The following is a 15904-nucleotide window of genomic DNA, read 5'->3' on the forward strand; positions in this document are numbered from 1 at the left end:
TTGGGTATAATTGGACAATAAATTATCTTGGGTTTCTGGCCAGCAATTAATAACACTAATGGTCTAAATTTATTTTAATGCTATTCATTTGACAGACAGTATTGCTTAACAATACTGAGTGGGCTTGAGAGCCAGTTTCCTGAACTTAATCCTGGCTCGTCAAGTTAATAGTTCTGTGCATTTAGACAAGTTACTTGGCTTTTCTGGACCTCAGTTGACCTGTCTCTAAATTGGGGATAAGAGATGTACCTACCTCATAACTTTGTTGTAAGAAATAAATGAATTACAGTGAGCATTTGAGAAGTGTTGGTTATTTTTATTCCATCAATAAATGAAAAATTATCGTATTAATGGCTTGCAATTATAGACTGAGATAATAAAATGTGTTTATATATTCTCACAGGACATGAGCATCCCAAATATCTACTCAACCTATGTGCATATAATAGAAAAGCCACTCAAGAGAGAGTCAAACAATAGAGAATCTGTACTTTGCACAATCACATATCCTAAAATAGCGTGTGAGGTTTTGTTAATTATGTAACTCAATAATGTTATGAGGGACCCAGCTCTTTCTTTTCTGTCATCCTCAGCGTCTAGGCTGGTTCTTCCCAGAATCACAAAAGAACTGTAGTGGCTCCACCCCACACACTCCAGCAACGTGAGTTCCAAATCCATCCCCAAAGCCCTCGGAAGACTTGATCTGCTGACCTGTGGGCTAGAATTGAGTTCCTTGTTCTTCCCTAAGCAAATCCTGAAAATGAAATGAAATGACAAGAAGTCACATAGCCAATCAGAAACACATAGATACTGAAAAAATTGGGGTTCGGTTAGTGACGAAGGAGTTTGGAAAGGATATTGAGTAACTAACGTTGTAGCATTTATTTTTATATTTTAAATAGATAAATAACATTTATTTATGTATGAATAAAAAGGCTAACATTTGGGTGAATGCAGCCTACCTACCAGAGGATGAATTAATTGTTATATATATAATTTCTCCTTATAAACTATTAACTTCATTTCATGGATAAAGAGGGTCAGTAGTCCAAGATGACGGATCCTCCAAGGTGAGGATCAGCTGACAGATACATGGTCCTCTGAAGTTTAAGCTCTTTCCATTATAAAATGCAATTTCTTATTCCTTTTGGGCATCAGGATATTACATGATGCTCTTAATCTTACCTTATTGTAATGCTGATTTACCTTATTTTTGAAGACAGGTATGACTTTTATGTATAAACAGATGTCATATACAAGACACAGTGTTCGATATTCTCATATTAGCACAATTTTTCCTAATGAATTGACTGTTTTATTAAATAGAAATTGGTTGTAGAATTTGTGAAATGCCTCATAATATCTTATGGAGTAATATGTAAGTGCTTCTGTTGAGCCCTGTGGCTCCAGCAACTCATTCTAAAGCAAGTATTTTAAACTCTAATTTTCAAGATGTTAAAAACCCCCAAAGAGTCATTGTTGTCTCTCCTTAACATATTATAGTATTAAGTTTATAATCTGGGTAACTAAAAGAATGGTGAAACAAAATATGGTTGTATTTAGAAGGATGAATGATTGCAGTGTCATGGTTAGTATAGAGTAGAATTAACTGGTGTTCACAGAACTAGGAAGATGCATTAGTTTAAGTTAAACAATGATACATTTGGTTGAAATTGTTTACGTTCTGCTTGGTTTTGAAAAGTGGTTTTAACAGTTATAGAAATGATAGACTTAAAAAAAAAATGGTAATCCTCCCTTAAAATTTCTGGTAAGAAACTTGGAAGATGGAAAACCGAAATGGACCTCTAGAGTAAGCAAGCGGTCCTGGCTGCCTGTCCTCGGAGCAGAGATGCAGTGGGCTCCACCAGTGGTCCTAAGTGTGCTTCACCGATTGCTAGGCTGTCTGATGGGGGGATGACATTTCAGCATGGCTTCCACCCTGTACCTGGTTTCAATGAATATGATTTTGGATAAGGATAAACGGAAATTGAAACTGAGAAATCTGATGACACTGGTGTGAAATTAGAGGAAAAATGCAAAGCAGTTGGTAAACTTTTAGCAAGATAAGGTTCCCATCATTTCACCTTTGTAATTGCCATGGTGAATAAAGACTAAGGCTGGAGTAATTTAATTCCTGCAACACAAAATGTTTGGGGTGGTGGTAAAGGGGATATCTTGTTCTCACTCCTCCTTCCACCTCACTGCCCCCAAGATTGGAGACAGAGTGTAATTTGCATCAGAAATTTGGAGTAATCAAGAATATTTCCTGGTCCCTGCCCCCTTCTCAGGATCCAAACCTCAGCTGTTGCTCTCTTAATGTTGAATAGCAGTGCCACCTATTTTTACCACAAGAATTTTTTTTTTTCTTTAAAACCTTACCCCAAATAGTGGTTTGAGAGAGTCCTAACCTGAGTACATGCCCAGAGGGAAAGGATAAAGACTAATTTGACCTCAAATTCTGTTGTTTTGCATGAAAAAGCTGAGTTTGTTGCAAATGCCTCAACACATCCAAAGAGGGCTTGCTATCCTTTGGAACTCATGAAAACGTGATTAAAATTTAATACCATTGTCTCAAAAGAAAAAGGAGTAAAAAGAACTCCTTGGGCATGTGTGCTTTCTGCAGTTCCCTAACCATTCCCCCACCCCCAAACCAGATTGCAGGGTACTGGCCCCATTCTTGAAAGGCTTTGTCTCCCTGGAAGTTTTAAAATAAAGTTCTTGCATCTGTTGACACTGACTTTCAAACATAGGAATTGTTTTTAATAATAGAGCCATGTATCAAAAAATTTTTTTATCCCTTATCTTTGACCAGATATCTGGCGTGTTCTGGAAAATTTTTGGTACACCCCTTAGAGAGTTGCTTATTAATTGTTTTGCAGCTTACAAAAGCACTTGGCTGTGTTGAGACTGACAGTATAATTTACACACATACACTGACAAACATTTATATTTGACAGAATAAATTGTACAGTCGAATGTTCATTGACTTTGTTATTTTAAAGCATTTTCTAATTGAAGTATAACTCTGGTTAATCCTACTATGCTTTACTGTCTAGTAAAGTAAATTTACTGTATCTTGTGGTGTTACATACTTAAGTATACCCTGGTATACCTAGGACAGGGCTGTTTTGTACCCATAAATAGCAAAATATTGTCCTCACTGATTCATGGATTAAAAAGATAAATGTTAAAAAGTGCATTACAAGGAGGAAACCAAGAAAATGAATGTATTTCCATTTAGTAGATCGTTTTGGTTTTCTGTGACATTGTCTGTACTAGGCTTGTGTCCTTTCTTCATTTTCAAGTCCTATGCATGTAACAACCCCTTAAACTCTTTAAGCATTAGAATTAGATTTAACATACATAAAAGTATTTGCTTTTGATAAGTATCTGTGGTATCATTAACTTTTCCTGCATGGCCTAGATTTGAGCAACAGTTGTTCTGGGTTTGAGAAATATTATTGATATATGCCAATACCCCAGTATAGAAGCAAATGGAAAAAATATTCAGGATATAATAAAGTCAGCCTTCTAAAGGTCTATAAAAAAATCTCCCCAAATTCTGTTTTGGACTCTTGATTTCTTCTTCACGAATCATGGTTAGTTATGGTTCTCATGTTTTAAGTCTTAGAAATTAAGCAATTTCTTTTGCCTGGGAAGCCAAACATTTACCACTATTTTGAATTACTCAGTAGGACATACTAGTTTTTATGATGCACGTAATTAAGGCACATGACCTATGTCAGCTTCTAATTCAAACTTTTAAAATCCTTTACTTTGTAAAAGATATTTTGTTAAATAAGAAAACTCTCTTCATGGACTCATTTTAAATGCCTGTTTCTATACAACATGAAGGATCTCAGCTCAGCTCCCAGGATCATCTTAAATACACCCATTGTGTTCTTCTTCACTTTGACAAGCGGTAGAAGCCTCTCAAGTGCGTTTTTGTTGTTATAATCACTTCTGTTCTCATCCAGTAAGTAAGGTCAGATTATATTGCTGTCCTGGGAGTCATCCTTTTCACCAGTTATTGTGTGTCTTTCTGTTTGGTGAGTAAGTCTATTTATTAAACTGTGGAATAATGATTTACAGGGGAAATTGTGACATTGACCAGTGGGCATTCACTTAAGGAATCTTGACTTGCTGGGATGTTAAAAAGGTAGCAATCTTGTTTTCTCTTTCATTGGTATGTGTCTATTCTGACTGGTAACTATCGCAACTCAGGTAGAATTTACAACTCAGTGTTGCACTTTTCTTTTAGAAAGTGTTGTGAAAGCTCCAGACGCTTACAGTTTAAAATAAAATTGGGCTTAAAAAACATCTCTGGCTAATCCTCTAGAGTTTATGACACTTGCCTAAAAATGCGTGGGTACTTAGCAGTTACACATAAGAGGGCAAGACCCCTAAGGCATGGGTTATAGAAAATCATAACAAATTTGTACCAGTTAGCCTACAAGCCTTTTTATCTTAGATCGTTTGAAAATACTACTTTGCCAATAAGATCAATTCAATCAGATTGAGCTCTGGTAAGATGTGCACAATTAGCTGAAGTAAAAGGCAGGGTGTGGCACCAGTACTAAGAGGACATGTGGACCAAGGACAGAAGAATGACAAGAGGGAGTGCTTTGGCATAGGGTCTCCAGAAAACTTAAGACTTTGAAGACAAAAAAAAAGTCTTTTAATCCTATACGAGTTGTTTATCTCAGGGAGAAGGAATAGCAGATGTGTGGGTTTGGAAGCAGCATTTAATTGATCAGTGGTTCCGTGTAACTGGAATAAAAGCTAAGTGTGTATACTTGGGGTGAGGGGACATCGTGGAAGGGAAGCTGTCTTTGCAATAGGTAGCTTTACACTCTTGCAGATTTCATATTATAGAGTCAAGGGACCGTCAGAAAGAAGGTAGGACTCATTTCTAAGTTACTTAGGACTTGACACTTTGAGGAAATGAGTTCGTAGGCACGATAAGTATTTTATCTGTTGTTCTAAAGATCAAGGCAATGATGATAGTTTACAATGTGATTCTTGCCTATAATTCCATATGGCTGATAAAATGAAGCAGAATTTCCGTTGAGAACTATAGCTACCAAAAACTTTGTAACAGCACGCACTCAAATTGGTTTTGGAATAAGCAAGTCATAAATGTGCCTCTGATGTGGCCGTGATAGATCATTTGGGCTGTAGCAATGAGGGATATAATGACTCACTTTTGAGCCATACTTTTTAGCAAAGAGATGTGCAACCCATGTGTCAGTAAGTAAGTAGGAGCTGAGAAATGTGTCCCTACAGGGAGGTGTGTTTGAAAGGTCTTACTTTGTCCTAAACCTATTATATACGGCCAGTAATACCACAATTGTCTGCATCTTTCTTTGATTGAGAAATAGTCTTGGCAAAATAATAATGATGATGGTAATAATAATAATTATATCATGCCTTTTGTATTTTCTAGGTATTCTGATTGGTAATTATTTTCTATGCATGTAGTATATTCTACATGATGTGTTGGGCGCCAAGGATATAAAATTGAATAAAGCACAATTCCTACTTTTCAAGTAGCTGAGTAATTCTCATCTATTTTCTTCCCCAAACTACTCAGAGATAAAATCACATTCTAGTGATAACAGTGACCCACTTTGGAAAGGGTGCTGTTTGGTGAGTGATACTCCTCTGTCCCGGGTGAACCACTGGGTCCATTGAGCATTGCTGTGCTACTGGCTGAGAAAGTTAAACTCACTATTATACTTTTCTTTATCACCCATGCCTGCTGGTGAGATGGGGTCAGGTACATGTATGTGTTCAGAAAGTTTTTGTATAAAATACAGACAATCTATGAACCAGAAATATCCTTGTCTAGATATTTTCCGGTGGGACATAGAAAAGTGAAGGGCTGTGGGTTAGTAGAAGGGAAAGAGTGTGTTGGGGAGGCTTAGTTATCACCCTTGAAGTCCATGATTGGAACAGGTATGGACAGAAGAAACCCAAACATTTTAACTTTGTTCATCTAAATGATCTTAAGCCAAGGGATTGAAGAGTGGTAGCACAGTTACATATGTTAAATCTTTATTGCACGTAGGATGTGAGGCTGTATTCAGTTGAGTTTCTTGATGTTCCACATAACAATAACCAAGTCAAGTTAGCGTAAGAAGAATGAAGTTGGGGTGGTACCAGAGGGGTTCTTCATAACCTCAACTAGCACAAGAACAGGAACAAGGTCTAAAACGGCATTAGGAACACCAAAAGTCCCGCTTCTCAAGACGTGATTTCTTGCTTGCTTCTGGAATTCTGCTTTATTCTTCCTCCCCTAGAGCAGCTTTCTTTGCCCCTCTGTTTCCATGTTATAATTTGTCTGTCTCACATCCCTAAATGTGTCTTACGATAGTCCCAGTCTCTTTCAGTCTTTCAGTCCCACCTGCAGGTTCCTTGGGGAGATAGTGCAGTTGGTCCAGTTTAGATCAAAAGTCCAACTCTGATCTCATCAGTGTGGCTGGAAGGGGAGGGTGCAGGTGCAGTGATGGTGGCAGTGGCCGTGGGGTTGAAGTAGAACCACTCAGAACACCTGTGTTTACCAGGCGCCCACCCCTTTGGATGGGTGGTAGGAAGGTAGGTGTGCGGGTGAGTGGAGGTGTTTTCTCAGAAAATGGGGGATGGCACTGAATTTGGGCATAGTGGCCTTATAAGATACATGTGATTACAAAAAAGCTAAAACATCTTGAGGATATTAGAAAAAAATAAGGATAGTAAAATAATAATGCAAGATAAGCGTTCAGGCATGTATTTGGTACAAGGCTTTCTAATAGTTAAAGCAAAACTTGAAGTATTCATTATTCTTTGATCCTATAACTTTGTTTTGTTCCTCAGTTATTTTGACTTATTTTTTTCCTAGGAGATCATTTTCCTATACATGCAATATACAAATTTTGTCTTCTAATTGAATTTTTAAAATATAAGTAAAACTTCCCAACATTTTCTTCAAGTAGAATAGTGGCAGCATCATTCTATTTGAATGGATTGGGACCACAGTCTATGTCTTGAAAGCTAACATTTGAATTACTATTCTTAAAAGACTGCATCTATTTATCCATTTTCAACCAGTTAATAGGTCCTCAAATATTTTAGTCAATGCCATCGAAATATCTTACTATTAGTATTCTAGATTTTTCCCCATGAGTTAATGATTTTGGCTATTTTTCTCATTGTGAAAGATGAAAGAGTTGGTGTAGTCTTGATAAAAATATATCAATTCCTACTGTTAAAAGTTTTTTGTCCCAGTCTTAAAGCTCAGTACTTAAAAAATGGCCCCAATTCTGTGGGATCCTGATTCCTTATGAAAGGCTGTTGAGTTGTCATTGATTAACTTGGCATATTAAATTTCTTTCAGTTTATATTAAAATTCTTTTTTAACTATGGGGATTACTCTGCTTAGAAAGTAAAGTCTTTAAATGATGAAGAATTTATGTTCTTCTTTTTAGATTACTTAAGAAGAAAGGTTGACTTTAAGCCATGTGCCAGGCACTCTTACTTTTCCTATTGTTTAAAAAAGGCAAGCATTAAAAAGTTAGTACAAAGAAAGAACCTAAGCTACCTTTCTTCAGAATATTTCACATTCTTAGTTCACTGAAAGCATTTGTCAACACTTCATCACTAACATGGAGTATAAGTTAATGACGCACAAAGTTTAAAACCTCATATTGTTAGAAGACCTATTCGTTTTGAAAGCAGTAAATAATAATTGGCATTTACTGAATTTTAAATAGGATCTACGTGTTGTATTTTTGGTTTAGAGTGCGTATAGCATTTTGTGTTATGCTGTGAAACTTGATGTTCTGAGAATGTAGTTACCTTTTAGCATTTAACCTAAAGTCTCTTCCTGATTTTAATGTGGAATAGTTCCTCCCTTTAATTGCTAACATGTTTTTCAAATATTTACGCATGGTTTTTATGGTGCTAATTGGCACTAGAATAGTTGATGGATGGTAAACTGTTGGAATCAACATTAACTTAAAGCACATCCATAGTAAATTTTTGTATCCTGGCCTGCTGGCATTTGTGCATTAAATGTATCCTAGCCTAGCAGTGAAATACATAAAACGGCAGTATGCAGTTTCAGATTTCATCTTTCCAGAGCCTCAGATGCCAGCCACTGGGTATGCCTTGGCAGAATTTGATGGAGTCTTTTGTAGAATTGTAAATGTTACAGTGAGGGTCTTATTTTTTTGAACAGAACAGTGCCTGTTTATGTGTTACAACTCATTTGGTCCAGTGGGGGGTTTAAAAAAAAACACCTTTCTTCTAAAACCCCAATACGTGATTTACGTAATCTTTCACATCTCACTCTTGCTTTTTGTTTCATGCTTGTATCTCTTCCCAGATTTTCTTCCATCGTCATTAGCGTGTTCCATAAACTCATGCATCCCAGCAGATCGAACGTGCTCCACTGAGCCACGCGTCCTGCCCCCTCATCTGCTCGCCTTCCCTTACCTCTCTGTAGTTTCCCTGAGAATTTGCTATTTATCCAATACACCATTTTGGCAATTATTCTATTGTTCAGAGCCATTTAAACAAAGGCCTTTTCTCCTCTGAATGCAGAACCTGGCCGGGAACTCCAGTCCCCACACCGTTTTCCTGTGTGGCCCCTGGGGATCCGCTCTGGGGACTCGGGTTCAGGGGACCGGAGAGGAGGCCTAGGGTTCCCTTGTCGACCGCGTCTGTGCGGGTTCTGACCCAGGAACCCTGTCTGGCGACCGCTGTGGCTTGTGGTGAGTTACTTCCCGGCTCTGAACCTGGCTGCTGAGGACAGGAGGGTTGATTAGTGGTGATGTGCTGCCATTCTCCGGAGTCCTCGCTAGCATGTGCTGAAGTCTGATGACAGTACCTCCCAAGTGTCATTGTCTTGTTGGATTATGTCGCATCGTTTGTGGAGCATCAAGTGTGTGAAGTGCTGCTTTATGTAAGGGTGTGGTCACTTCAGTCAGCACTGACGTAACATTTCAGTAGGTTTTCCCGTTACATTCTAATAATGGTTATTTTGACACCTTAAAGGCTTTCTCAGTCCATTTACTGAAGTTCCCTTAAAGCTTTACATCGGTTGTATGCAAGAGTTAAAATGTCTTTTCTTGGCATAAAGTTTTAATTATTTTCAGTGGAACCAAAACCTCCTGAACCCCTTCCAGCATCATCTAAAACTTGAACTTCTTCTATTTCTGGGTAAAAAATCCGTTCACAAATGAGCTGTGCAATTCCATCACCCTTTTTGACTTCAGACTTTGCCAAAATTAAACAGTAGAACACCAACATTTCCTCTCTAATCTTCATCTGTGACACCAGCCCCTACATCTATGAAGTATTTTGCAGCCAAACCAGAATGTGGAGCTACTCTCCCATAGCACCCAGAAGGAAGAGCTACCTGAATGTCGGTTTTCACAAGGGCTTTCCCCATAGGTGGTAGTATGTAATCACAGGTGCTGTTCAGGTCATAGCCCACGGCACGTGCATACCCCTTGGTCCAGGTGGTGGTGTGCTCCGAGAGCCGGACAAGGTGGGGCTGCATGCCGCCCTCCCCCGCAGGCCGGCCCCACTTGCTGGGGGAGATGACTTGGGCCTCTTGAGAGAAGGGCGTGGCAGGGAAGACCGTGAGCACAAGAGAGAGCAGGGGGGACAAGAGAGAGAGAGAGAGAGCAGGAGGAGACCAGCACACTAAACTTCTGTTTTTTAACTTAGAGTTAAAAGAGCAAAACAACATTTTCTCATATCTGAGTTGGAAAAAAGTCCTAATTATCTCTAAATATGGAATGATTGTAAAATATGTAAGCCCCAAGTTGGGACACTTGTTTTTCTTAAGCCTCTGCGAACATGATTTCCTTGAAATGTTTTATGTTGCACTGTAATATATATATATATATATATATATATATATATATATATATATTTTTTTTTTTTTTTTTTTTAAGGGAAAGATTCAGTTTCTCTCTGGTTCAGTACAGAAAGATGGAGAGCATTCAGCAATGACGTTCATGTCACGTGGTGGCGTGAAGGGACCTTATCTTCCTGGATGTGCATCTGTGCATCCAGCCATAGCACTTACAGGTGCTCCAGCTTTTTGTTAAGGAATCAACAAATGAATCATGACTCATTTCACACAACTTGTGGGATTTCCTTTTAACTGAGTTGGCTTAGACGTGAGAAAGTCCAGCAAAGTTCTCGCCTTATTATTAGGTCATTGGCAATGCTGATTGAAAACGGGGTGATTCTCACTGACGGGAGTGGACCTCTGTCTGGCAGATGGTACCCCTCCTCGAGCTGTCTGGACGTGGTCATCCAGAAGAAGCAGAAGTGTGTGCTGGCTCAGATGTTTGCGCTGTCCAGTCTCTGACGCTAGGACGTTCTCACAGAGAGGTCAGAGAACCCCCGCAGCTTCCCACATGGAGGAGATGAGTGGAAGAGCATGACCCATCCAAAGATAGATACACAATGAAGTTCACTTTTTGAGATAAAATTTGTAACTCTAGTGTTTCAATGAAACTTATTCCTGTTTGAGGATCGTGGGATATCTTTTAAAATAACAAAACCCTTCTAAGTCCAACTCTAGCCAGTGTGTAAATTCAGTGTATTTTAGGAGATACTATAAATGTTCTGTTGCTAAAATGGCAGCCAGTGTAATGAAAAAGCAGAGCTGCATCAATGGGAAGCAGGGATTGGCTGGATTCCGACACAATTCCGAGAACCAACTTCAACAACAGCAACAAAGCTTACACCTACTGGTCTTACTTTATATTGTGGATTCAAAACAGATGAGATTCTACCTCTACAAAGTGAAGGCAGGGGGCTATTTTTTATTTCTTTTTGACTTTATGAGGTGCATCATAAAATCTTAAGACCTTCAGAGGAGAAAATTATTGAAAGTTGCCTCTGTTGTCTTATTTAAATAAGGCTTTGTGGTCAAATGCTTCAAGTCAGACGGAACCATCAGAGTTCTGTTGAGACAAATCCATAGCGTATCCCAACAGGGCTTCTAGTTCAGAGTTTCTTATGTGGGAATTAGGACTATTGCCAGCAGTTTCCAAGATACTGGATTTTAAAAGATATCACAGTTAACGTATGGAAAAAACATACTGGCTTGAAGTTTCTATTGTTGGAAGATATCGGCTAAAACATTAAAAAATGGAACTTTCGAGATGAGAGCTATCTGATGGTTGCGGTTCAGTTTTCCAGCTCCTGCCCATCCTCTTTATCGACGCTTGTGTGGTTTGCTTGGTTGGACTCAGCAGATGGAAGGTCCAATAATGGATATTCCTGGATCATTCTGTTCCCAATAATTGAGACCTGACTATTTCAGATGACCTAACTTCTGAGAGTGATGCACTGGAAATAGGACTTGGGATGTGATAGAGACCAAAGAAAAACTTAGGAGGCAATCCTGTTCAAAGTATTTACAAAAATAAAGCCCATCAAAGGTGCCTCTTTTATGACTCTTTAGTTCTTGGTCTTCGAATCAAAGAGAAGAATGACACTTCCTGTTTGGAAGGCTGGAGTGTTGAGGAGGATTTTTCATAAACCACTGTGTTTAAGGTTAGATTTTAATGCTATTTGGGTAGTGAATTTCATGCTGTTTTAAACACTGGAGAAACTTCTGTAGGAAATGAGATTTAAAAATGAAAGGAAGAGAGGAAGAGATTGTTTTGACTTATAGAAAACTGTTTCCAGGGTTAATCGATGTTACTGCTTTCAAACAGGTTTTTAAAGAACAGGCTGGCTAACTGGTAGAACCTAAAACATCAAATGGGGAGACTTTGTGCTTGATCAATGGAGACTGAGCTGTCCCAGGACGCCGACCCCGTTGTGTAACTCTTGTCACCATCTCATTAGCTTTTAGAGCCCACAGAAGCACAACCACGTTTATCGAGTCTTGGGAAAGTTTTTGTTTAATGTAGGCTAACTTTTCAGTAGTGAATAGAAATGATGATCAAAGTTTGCTGGTTAATTAGCCATTTTAAGCATAGTCATTGCCTGAAATACATTTTTCCTGTCCCCACAGTGTATTTTTTCTCTCACCATTAAACAATATTTTAATTTGAATTGCCACTTGAGCAATAGGTGTCAGGTTATGCAGTGAGAATAAGACAGCTCTCCGTAGTAATCCATCCGATTGCAAACTCACCCGAGTGCTTCGTGTCCCCTCCCTAATCTTGATGAGCATTTCTAGGTAATATTAAGAGCTAAACATGTGACTTCCTTACAGAGCTTAAAAGCTGTGTGTCTCAGTGTAATAAATCTCTAGGTGAATTCTTGGCAGTGATGCATACGTTTTATGTGTGCTGTGATTATCTCCAGTCATAATTATTTAATACACATGGTATGTGTAACATTTATCTTCCCAAGGGAAAAATGATGTGGCATAATTCTGGCAGATTATTTATGTTGTTTCTACTTAAAATGTTTGGTAAAAAATGCTGTGTATCTGTCTTTGAAACCCCTTCTGTTCTATTTTTAAATGGCTGTATGAAAATAAAGAAACTAAGCAGAGTAAGTAATCTTGTTTCTGCATATTTCCTCTTGTAAATTACTGTAAATTCCTAATGTTCATTGAATTGATCTGCGGATGGGAACTGGCTGATGGTGAGGGTGTCCCCCTAACTGTTTGATGAAGAGTTCAGTAATGTTACCCGTTCTATAAATTTGGGCGAAGATTTGAAAGTTTCATTCGCCGTTGTAGACTCGGAAAATTTGTGTTCTTATTATCAAATATTGAATAACTAAATTTCAGAAAAATAACTTGTGGAATAAGTTAAAAAATTTAAAAACATTTCTTCCTTTTGTGTGTTTGAAAACTAGACAGCAGGCTAGTAATTTCTTGCCTTTTCAGATAATTTCATTTGTGTTCCGGCAGTACTGTTTTACCTGACTGTCAGGGGTCCTTCTACATGATGGTCTTAAATTCTAATGTGCTCATTCATTGTGTTGAACCAAAAGAATACATCAAATGTCTAAAACGATATGAAAGAAGAGGAACACCACTCGGTTAATACAGTGAAAATTAAAGCTATGTATTTATTCCCAGTGGAATCCTGAAACTTATTGATAAAATGAGTATTGGTAATAATTGCTCTGATCTGCAAAGTATTTATTTTTCTTCTTTGTACAAAAATGTATTCATCTAGTATATTCAGCGTTTTAGTGAGTAATATAAAGTGTTAACTTCAAAATTTAAAACAATTTTTCATTATTACTTTACTATCAATATATGTTGAAGATTCAGTAGGTTCTAGAGGTATAGAACAAGTAATTTATTTATGGTATTTTTTTCTAATTTCATTTTATCATAAATATATATTTTACATTAAAACGTGCTTATACTGTAAGACATTGAAAAACAAAGGAGTACAAAGTAGAAAATATATCTCCTGTAATTCTACAACATCAGATGTTTACTACGATATGTTAATATTTTGGGGTGTGTCATTTGTTCTTTCCATGCCTGTGAATATATTTTTAATAGCTATATTGGTTTAAAATACCTTGGATGTACAGTGATTTATTTAATGCATCTCCTCTTGTGTATAGTTAAGGGTGTTGTTATGAATTTTTGATAGAACTGTTATCAATGTTTTCCCTCTCAACGTCCATGTTGCTAGATTCTCACTGAGATCTTGTCCACATGTTTCTCTCTGTTAACAAGTGCTTTCCAGCAACGGTGGTGTTTGGCCCGTCCCATGAGTTTAAGGGGCCTCAGGCCACTTTGAAAGCTCTACTCCCCAAGTGCCTGTTACCTTCTGTCTCTCACCTCATCCCTTTAGATTGGGGCAGTTGGGATTTTGGTTAGAGATGAGCCAGTTGTGGAAACTTGGCCTTGATTCAGTAACAGGAGATCACATTGCAGAGATCACATTGCGAGATGGGCTACACATAAGTTACTCTTTTTTTTAAAAAAAAAAGAAAATTTATTTATTTATTTCGGCTGTGCCGGGTCTTAGTTGCCACACGCAGGATCTTTAGTTGTGGACTAAAGATGTGCAGACTTCTTAGTTGTGGCATGCGAACTCTTAGTTGCGGCACGCATGTGGGAACTAGTTCCCCGACCAGGGATTGAACCCAGGCCCACTGCATTGGGAGCTCGAGTCTTACCCACTGGACCACCAGGGAAGTCCCTAAGTTATTCTTTAGTCAAGCAATTAATAAAAATTTGAACTGATGAAAGAGGACTCCAGTGGTCGTCTGAAATTCACACCCTGCCTATTTTTTGAGGAGGGTAGCGTCAACGCATTTGAGGCTTTTTACGTGTGATAGAAGACTGAAATTACGTCCTGAGGGAAGCTGCCCGTTTCCACAAAGCTTATGTGAGTTACTGAGTGGACGAACTTGTACTGTGAGAGCAGAAAGGGAGGGACATACTCCTTGCATGCTGCGGGTAATAGTGGTTAACAGTAAACTTTGGCTTCACACGGCTTTGTAGAGTCTCGGTTTAGTGCTTAATATGACTGAGCCAGAGCTGCTCCAGTGTAATGAGAATACGAGTTCCTACATCATGAAATCATCATAAGGGTTAAACGAGCTAAGTCATGGATGTCGCTTAGCACAGGACGTCTTAACACTCTAGCTGGTCTTTGTTCTTGTCACCTGCAGGTTAGGGCAGTGCTTTGCCCACTTGACTTTGGATTAGAGTTCCCTGGAGGGTTTGGGAAAACAGATTTTAGCCCCCAGCCCCAGAGTTTCTGATGCAGTAAGTCTGGGGTGGGGCCTGAGTATTTGCATTTCTACTGAGTTCCCTCGTGGTGATGAGGCCCGTGGCCAGGGATCACACTTTGAGTACCTCTGGGTCAGGGCGTTATAAGGGCAGGTATTATTTTGAACCAATAAATGATATAACTTTTTCTTTTTGACCACCTGCATGGATAACATTTAAATCACTTCAAACTTATCATCTAGTCCCATTTTTTGTAAGTGGTCAAATCTGAATTGTTTTGGATTATTGTAGAAATTTAAAACTAGAATTACATAGTTGTTTTAGAGCTAGAATGATGTAGAATTTTGAGGATTTTGATAGCCTTTAAGTTTATACATAATATATGAGTATGTAATATTATGTGAGTATATAATATTGGCTTAATTTTAATGAAAGTGGTTTAAGAAAAGCTGTTTTCCTTTGATACAGACTCTGTATATGTTTCTGATGGATCTAGTTCATTAAAACATGGGAATTTTTTTTTCAGAATATAAAAATAGATGCAGAATTTAAAACAATATTAGACTGTGAGCTTAAATTTTTTTTTTTTGCTTCCTTGTGAAAAATCTGCAGGGACTAAGCTCCTTTTCACGGCATTATTTCTACCAGATGTTTAAAACAACTGGAATCATCTTGAGTCTTGTCATGAGTTGCCATTGATTGGCCATCCTCTGTGAGAATGAAGCTTCACTCATGTAATTTTCTTGATGAGTGCAAGACAGGGGCAGGCACTGAGTGTACGGTGTTGACACACTTAATTTAGTACTCCTTCTGCAAAGCTATTACATTGACTATTAATTGGCCTTCTGATAAAATTTCTGCTTAACGCAAATGATGAAAAAAAATGCACCCTTGGATACTAGCTGCTGCTTCTGAAATAATTCTCATGCCCTGAGATCTCATTAGTGACAGCAAGCACATCCACTTTTCTTTTGAACATAATTAGGTTTCTTTTAAATATAATGATGAAAATATATTAGACTGTGATTAAAAAATATTTTAAGCAAAATCCTTAACTTGGAACTTTACAGTTTGTTGTTGTTCTGTTGCTTCGTCTCTTTCTTAGCAGTTTGAAAAGCAAAGAGGAGCTTGCCTGCGTTCAATCCTTCACCAGGCTGTGCTTTGCCATGGCAGTGCCTCTGTCTGCAGGCTCAAAATTTAGCAGTTTCAAACCAAAAACACTGCAACTTG

At 38.1% G+C, this 15904-nt stretch overlaps 1 protein-coding gene and 1 pseudogene across 28 annotated transcripts in view; one reads left to right on the top strand and one right to left on the bottom strand.

The window, feature by feature from the left end:
* PARD3 (par-3 family cell polarity regulator) overlaps positions 1–15904 on the top strand; it is a 625186-nt gene that overhangs the window by 204504 nt on the left and 404778 nt on the right. The window lies entirely within an intron of this gene.
* LOC309625683 (deoxyuridine 5'-triphosphate nucleotidohydrolase, mitochondrial pseudogene) lies at positions 2525–9660 on the bottom strand (annotated as a pseudogene). The gene has a single exon. The product of its transcript is annotated as a deoxyuridine 5'-triphosphate nucleotidohydrolase, mitochondrial pseudogene (transcript).

Source organism: Balaenoptera borealis (genome assembly GCF_965194805.1).
Source record: "Balaenoptera borealis genome assembly, chromosome: 3".
Taxonomy (NCBI): Eukaryota; Metazoa; Chordata; class Mammalia; order Artiodactyla; family Balaenopteridae; genus Balaenoptera; species Balaenoptera borealis.